Below are 7,132 nucleotides of genomic sequence, written 5' to 3'. Positions count from 1 at the left end.
TAACAATGACACAAAACATGAATGTCCTTTGAAAAAATCTTAAATAAAGAACTGGATCACTGTGCCAAACAAGCAACCTGTTAGCACTCTACGACTTCATGGACTAAACTGTGAAAGGGATTTCAGAAGGCATTTAATGTGGAGTTACTACAGTTTCCTCAAATTAAAAATAACTCATTTTATCTTCCTAAAGTATGCAATATCTAAGCTGCTACTTTAATTAACTCTGACTCATTTAGAAAAATGTGATATGTCCAGTTGCACACTAAAATTTCATTATTGAAAAAAAATAATAAACTGGTTGTGTTTCCATCGGCAATAACATGCACTGTGTGACTTTCTGATCACCTGTAGAAGTTGAGTTGTAAACAACAACATAACATAAAGCTACTATAAACACAAGATTGATCAAAAAAGACATTTTTATACTTGCCTTTTAGGTGGGTAGGGTGTGTGCCTGACAGAAAATGTGCCACTTTCAATAGCTTGCATCACCAACCATAGAGCCGTAAACTGTCAATGGAGTCCTTGATGAAAACTGATGTTCATACCATGTCTGGAGAGTGATGGCTCCGCTTGAAAACAAGGAAACAACCGAGTTCCTGGAAGTTGGTCAGACATGGGGTGTGTGTGTGCTGTGATGTATATCAACCAAAGCATCGAAAGCCGTTAGATATTGCAACATCAATATTCCTGCAGGTTTCAGGTGTCTGCAGGTGGACATAGAAAGGACTGGTTGTCTCCTGTGGACCTCATAATCCTGTCGGCATGTTACAGATGAAAACTATGTTATTAATTTATGGTGCTCGCTTAGAAAGTCAGCTGATGATAAAAGGGTTTTAAACATCAACAAAATCTCAGTCAAATATTGCCGTTTTTTAAACAGAGTTACAGAAGCAGGGTTGGATTAAAGCTGAAAGAGGCCCCTGGGTACTCAACCTGCATAAAACCTTAAAGTATCAGATATGAAATGTAATATGGCTAAAGCAAAGGTAAAATGTCATTTTCTTTTTCACACTAATAATCATTCCCTAATGTGCTGGTGGTCATTTTAGAGCTGAAACAAAGCTAACATGCTGTTGCAGTGTCTTGTACTTTTTGCCCATGATCATGTTTTGGATATTTTTAGTTTTGTTCCACATAAAACAATAAATATTTACTGTTATTAGGACTAGTGGGCTTTTTAACCAATACAAATACGTTGATCTAAACCAGTAAACTTTTTATTTTTATGTTTGTTGTCTAAAACAAAACAACAGGTTTTACTTTCAGTAATGTGCTCCTTTGACCTTACATTGTTTGTTCACTAATAATCACTAACAAAACTCTTTTTAGATTAGATGACCTTTAAACTGAGTTATTTTAGTGGCATCAGAGTAAAAGTATCTGAAACAGCACAAACTTTTAGATTTTCTAAAATGTATGCCTAATTTTCCTTCCAGTTTATAATAGTCTGCTACTTTGTGTTGGTTTATCACAAAAAAATTACAATATAATACATAGAACTTTGTGGCTTTAATGTCACAAACTGAAGAAAAGTTTCAGTTGTCTGAATACTTTAATCAGGCACTTTGTCTCCTTTCCATCTTTAGGGCCCCAACAGTCTGCTCTCAGAATGATAAAACATTTAAAAAGCGTAATTATTCATCCCTCTATTATTTCCAAACGTCTCTGTTAAAATTAGATTCTTCCAGACTGCGGACGCTTCATGTTTTACCTCAGGAGGGCGGATACTGTCAAAGCAATGAGACATGAGGAGAGAAATATTCAATCCGAGGTTTTAGATGACTACTAGTCAGCCTTAAGTGGAGAAAAATGAAACATGACTTTGCAGGCTGGGAGCGATTACAGAATGTAAGCTATTTTTTTCTTGGTGTGCTCCTTTTACGTGAGATGAAAGCTCATATACAATAATATCTTACTTTACACATGAAGCATCCATTTATACTGTGTTGATTGTTATAAATTGCATTGTTTGAGTTTACCTCCAAGTTTATATGGTGAAAAGTCTTACTGGGTTCTTACAGTGATGTCAGAATCCAAGTAAAGTGAAAAGTTGAAGTTATATCGTAAGACAGGGCCGATATAGGAATGCAAACCCGGGTTTATCCAATCACTGGCTTGCAGCTTTTCCAGTCAAGTTCCTGAGTAAACACAAGCAAACTCTTTCAGCCTCTGTTTGTGTTCCTTCCTCAGGCATTATATGCGTCAAACCTGCTGAAAAAGTGTGAAGAATGTTATTCGTGGCTGTGGGCAGCTCCAGGTTTGACACTAACTCGAAGACATTGCAGAGCGGCGCTCAGACATCAGCTGCAGCTCTGTCAGCGGGAAACGGGAAAGAAAAATGGAAAAGCAGCGAGAGTCAGTCGCCAATTACAGGATTCTGACTCACAGCTGAGCCATTAATCAAAACTTTGAGCTCTGTCAGAGCTCAGCATCAGAGCCCAGAGCAACAGGCCTCGCTACAGATAGATGGATCCTCCGTAAAGATGAAAAGGTAGATATTTCGTGGAGAGGTAGAGAGATGTATGGACAGACTGAGAGTAATGCAGCTGATGAGCAGCCATGACAGATTTGAGAAACTGGCCTCTTCCTCCTAATTAATGTCAAATATCCAGCTTGGCTCCATCTGCGGCCGCGGGCAGCCACTGTGCTAGCTTCAAAATTCCCAGCCACCATCAAAATCCTGGTGACAAATCCTTCATCAACCGCACACCCTTCCAACTGCAGAATGCTTTTCACTCCGTCGCTTATTGTTGATCCTCGTTTAGGACAGTCCTTCATATTCCAATGAGACAAGAAACAAAGCATGCACCTATAACTTTTATTCAGTCTTTTTAGTTCGTTTGGAGGAAATTAAACTGAAAATTTAACCAACCCAAACTTGTGAAACAAAACGAATCCTGACATGACATTAAATGTTTGAGTCAGAGCTTTCTGCAGCTGTGTTTCCACTTACAATATGATGGCACAAATTGAAATTATAAAAATAAGTTTGCTTAATGGAAACATGACAATTTAAAAGAAGCCTCAAGTGCTTTGACAAAACATGTTTGCACAAAGATGAGGTTGTTTTCTTGCTGCATCAAAATTTGTGTATTTTGTAACACTTTTTTCACAGCACATGAGTCATAACAACTGGATGTTGTTACTGTCTGGAAGAGACGAAGAAGATGACAGGAAGTGGTGGGTGGATGATGGCGTGGCATGTTTTTTAATTACTTATTGTGTAAACAAAGTTATTCACATGTTTTTAAAATTATGGTTCTTATTTAATAGAAGCACTGCAATTGTGAAATTGTGCTTTTTGTTGGAATATTATTTGTGACGGAAACACAGCTTGTGATTTACCTGACAAATTTTAAAACAGCAACATTTTTAAATGCAGTGTAACAGTGACAAAACATTTAACATCATCCTTCATCATGACTCCTGATTAAAATCATTGTTTTGTCTTAGGAAGGCATGTTGCGTTACAACCACCACCATCTAAGGTTGAAGTACCAGAGTTCATGGAAATGATGAATTAATCAGCTATCCTGCGGACAGCCTTCTTTACTACTTTATAAATTACCTCTGATGGAAGATTAAAGCCTTTTTTATCACTCTGCAGGTCCAGGAGCTCCAGTAACCTCCCTTTCCAAAGTCAAAACCTGAACACGCAGCTCTGACCCATTAGAATTCAGAATCTGTTGGGGAACACATGAGAATGTTAATCATGTAACTGTGGAGAGTCTGGGATAATTAAGCATGTAGTAAGGTGGAGAGCTCCGTCCAAATTATTTAAGATGCAGGATGTCCTTCCTCTCCTTTATCTCCTTTTCTTTCTGCGTTCGTGTTCTCCCTCTCATGGAAACACTGGCTGCTTTTACTCACTCAGATAACTGCACAGCTTATTCATTAATTAAAGCAACTGCATTACATTTTCTGCTAAAATCTGCTACTGAAACATCACTGTCACAAGAGAAGAGCATGGTAGTGTTGGAAATATAACCCTCCCTGCATGTCTATTAGGTTTTTGAGACACAACAGTGGTTAGAAATTACAAATAATTCAGAACCTTAATTGTTTCACATTTCATCTGAGGTTGTTTGTTTCTGTATTGGTCTGTGATGGACTGACAACCTGTCCACTGTGTACTCTGACTCATAGCTAATGACAGATGGAGGTAGGCACCAGCTCCCCGCAACCCTGGATGGACAAGCAGGTTCAGAAAATTTATACTATTTTATTTTCTTTTATTGTAAAGTTTCCATTACTGTTCAGTCTTTTTTGTTATATAATAAATAAGGATGGTGTTCCTCGAGTTTATTATTCATTCAGTAAGCTTCACCTTATTCAGACGTCATGTAAAATGCCTTACAGATAACAATGTGACCAGTGTAAACCAAGTATAAAGCTTACTCACATAAAATGCCTGTTTTATCACAAATACATGGACAGTCAAATTAACGTAGGCACCTTGAACGCACCTCATTGCTTGCTGTTAGCAAACGGGTGAAATGCGATCAACTTTATAGCTGCTTCGCTCTTCTTAAGGAACCGGTCAGGAACTGGACTTGACTGTAGCTTCACCATAATACTTGATATTAGTCCTTTAAAAACTTACGTCCAATGTGAAGGAGGCGATGAGATGAAGAAAACTGGCGGTAAGCAATCTGTTTACTTGCTTGTGTCACATTGAAAATTGTCCGTATTGAACATTACTTCCGCTCCACTGAGTTCTGAGCCAAATGCGTTAACTTAAGGAACATTGCAAAATAATTTAAAATCATATTATTTATGTTTTTGCTGTCAAGCAGATACTAAGTAAGGTAGAAACTGGTACTTTAAAATAGCAAAGTAATATGTAATAGGGTTAATGCTGACCACGAGATGGTGGAAAAGTGCTTCCAACATAATCCCTTGTGTGCCTATTAAATATGCATCAACTTAACTTGGTGGGATACATTCACCACTTTGGTTGCAATTGGAAAGGAAATGGGTTAAGGTGAATTCATGACAACAATACAAGGGGCTAATCCATCACACATGACAGCAGTAGAAAAAATGTCTGGTCCTTCTTGGATAATTATCATCTTGGATAATTGCAAACAAGTGAAAAAAGATGGATCTAAAATTTATTTTGTTGCCTAATTAAAAAAGTCAGATGACCATTTCCATAAAACCAAGCCAGAACAGTTAATACTGACATTAAATTACACTGTGCAAGTTTATTTAGATATCATTTCTTTGGTGTCTACAAAAGTGAGACATTAACTCTGAAAATGAGCTACAGTCCTGTGATTATTATCTGAACTCCCTCTCAGATAAATAGCTCACTGTTGAATGTTTTTCTGTCATGTTTGAATCCAGCTGTGCTGCTTTAATAAGCCTCTTCCATTACCCCTTGAAGAAAGACTGGGAGAACTAAATATCTCAAAAGTTATTAAGCATTAATCCATTTGTTCCATGGTAATCTCTGTGAAATTGAATTCTTTTGAAAACTGACAAATATTGTTGCTTAGATTTCAAATGTTTTCTAGCCTGAGGTAGAAACATCTCACATGCCAGATAGCTTGTATTTGCTGTTACATCTTTGTTTGCTTTATTAAATGTGATATAGAAAAAACATATTTTTGTAGAAGTGTGAAGTAATTTCAAGCTGCACATCGGATGTTGCACACAATTACTGGCTGGAATAGTGACATCTGGTTGGCAAGCAGTCATTAGCTGGTGTTGGGGCAGAGCTGCATTGATTCGATGAGTCTTTATTGGTCCCTAAGGGCAAAGCAGGTTTGCTAAAGCAGCAAGTAGATATGCTCAATAAAAAAAATATAAAAATAGTGCAGAGAAACGCGACATATGACAGACAAAAACCTATACCAGAACAATCCTTCAGGTTCCAGTGGATTTCAGCTGATTGCTATAAAAGATCAGCGTTGGTTTGCTGAAATGGCCAGTGGAATCACTTAAACTTTGAACTTCTGCTTGAGACTACGGATAATTTAGTTTCATGGGTTCTGGGATTGCTCAGACTTCTCTCAAATATAATTTTCCTGTGTGGATAACTGACTGAAATGGGCTGGTGCTTACTGGAAAAAATCGAATAGTTGTCTTCCCCAGGTAATACTAACATTGCTCAGAAAGGCCTAAAGACTGGTAATAAACCTGGAGCAACATAAATTGGAATTTTCCTTGCGACTAGAAACAAATCAAGCTATAAGCTTTGGGAAAATGGTTCCAGATTTTTCCTGGAAATACGAGGCTCTCATGTGAGGTATTGTTCTTATCTGTTAATGCCACATAAAATCTTTTCCACCCACTCATAGCTGCTCTTGTCTTTAGCAGCTATGCTGCATCCAAAAGTGAAGATGTTTTTGAAAATGTGATGCACCAAACAGATCCTGCAAGCTAAGCAGAAATCATAGATACTGAAGGGAAATACTATACTGCAAAGAAAAAAAAACATTTTTTTTTTCCTGTTTCCAGTGAGAGTGATGGGTTTAATTAAAGTATCAACATTTACCCTGGTAAATTCATTATCTTCTTCTCTGCTTTTATGACCCTGTTGTTGCAGACTCATTTCCATTTCCTCTCCACCAAAGGAAAAATTTAGAACAATTCAGCAGGGAGACGTGTTTCTGTTTTAAATGTGATGTCTGCATCTTCAGTAGCCAGCTGATGGACATTTCTTAAATCTTTTATTCACACTCAGGGCTGAAAAGTCATTTTAAACTGAGAGAGATAGTCAGCATTAATTACATATCTTTGATGTCTATTTGCCCCATTAAAATGCCAAATTTCACATTAAAAAGCAAAGCCTCATCAGACTGAACTGTACTCATTGCTTTTCCACACTTATCTAATATGCATCTAAAAATGAAAGCAGTTTTTTTTTTACTTCTAACTCACTTAATGGCCTCAATTTGGACATGTGGGCCAAGACTAAAATGGGTTTTTCACGTCTTTGAACAATTTTAGAAAATCTTCACATTGATTCCTTTATGAGAAAAATCTTTTTTCAGCTATTACACCTTGATTAATTTCTTTGGTCTGACTCCATAGCTTTTTGCTACATTGTTCAGTCACAATTTCTTATTGTTTATCAAAACCGTTGATATAGGAGGTTGATGTAAGGCAGGGGTGTCAA

General features: G+C 37.2%; 1 long non-coding RNA gene across 2 annotated transcripts; it reads right to left on the bottom strand.

Moving 5' to 3' along the window:
• Window positions 1-290: 290 nt before the first annotated feature.
• Window positions 291-4,833, bottom strand: LOC107836579 (uncharacterized). Of its 2 annotated transcripts, none has more exons than XR_001662493.1 (3): window positions 4,473-4,833; window positions 3,575-3,689; window positions 291-710 (listed from the first exon to the last, which is right to left on the bottom strand). It is a non-coding gene; the product is annotated as an uncharacterized LOC107836579 (long non-coding RNA). The 2 variants fall into 2 exon arrangements; XR_001662492.1 differs by having other exon boundaries at window positions 4,610-4,833.
• Window positions 4,834-7,132: the final 2,299 nt, after the last annotated feature.

The sequence above is a fragment of the Poecilia formosa genome, unplaced genomic scaffold (genome assembly GCF_000485575.1).
Source record: "Poecilia formosa unplaced genomic scaffold, Poecilia_formosa-5.1.2 Scaffold68, whole genome shotgun sequence".
Taxonomy (NCBI): domain Eukaryota; kingdom Metazoa; phylum Chordata; class Actinopteri; order Cyprinodontiformes; family Poeciliidae; genus Poecilia; species Poecilia formosa.
This window is presented reverse-complemented; position numbering and strand designations above follow the sequence as displayed.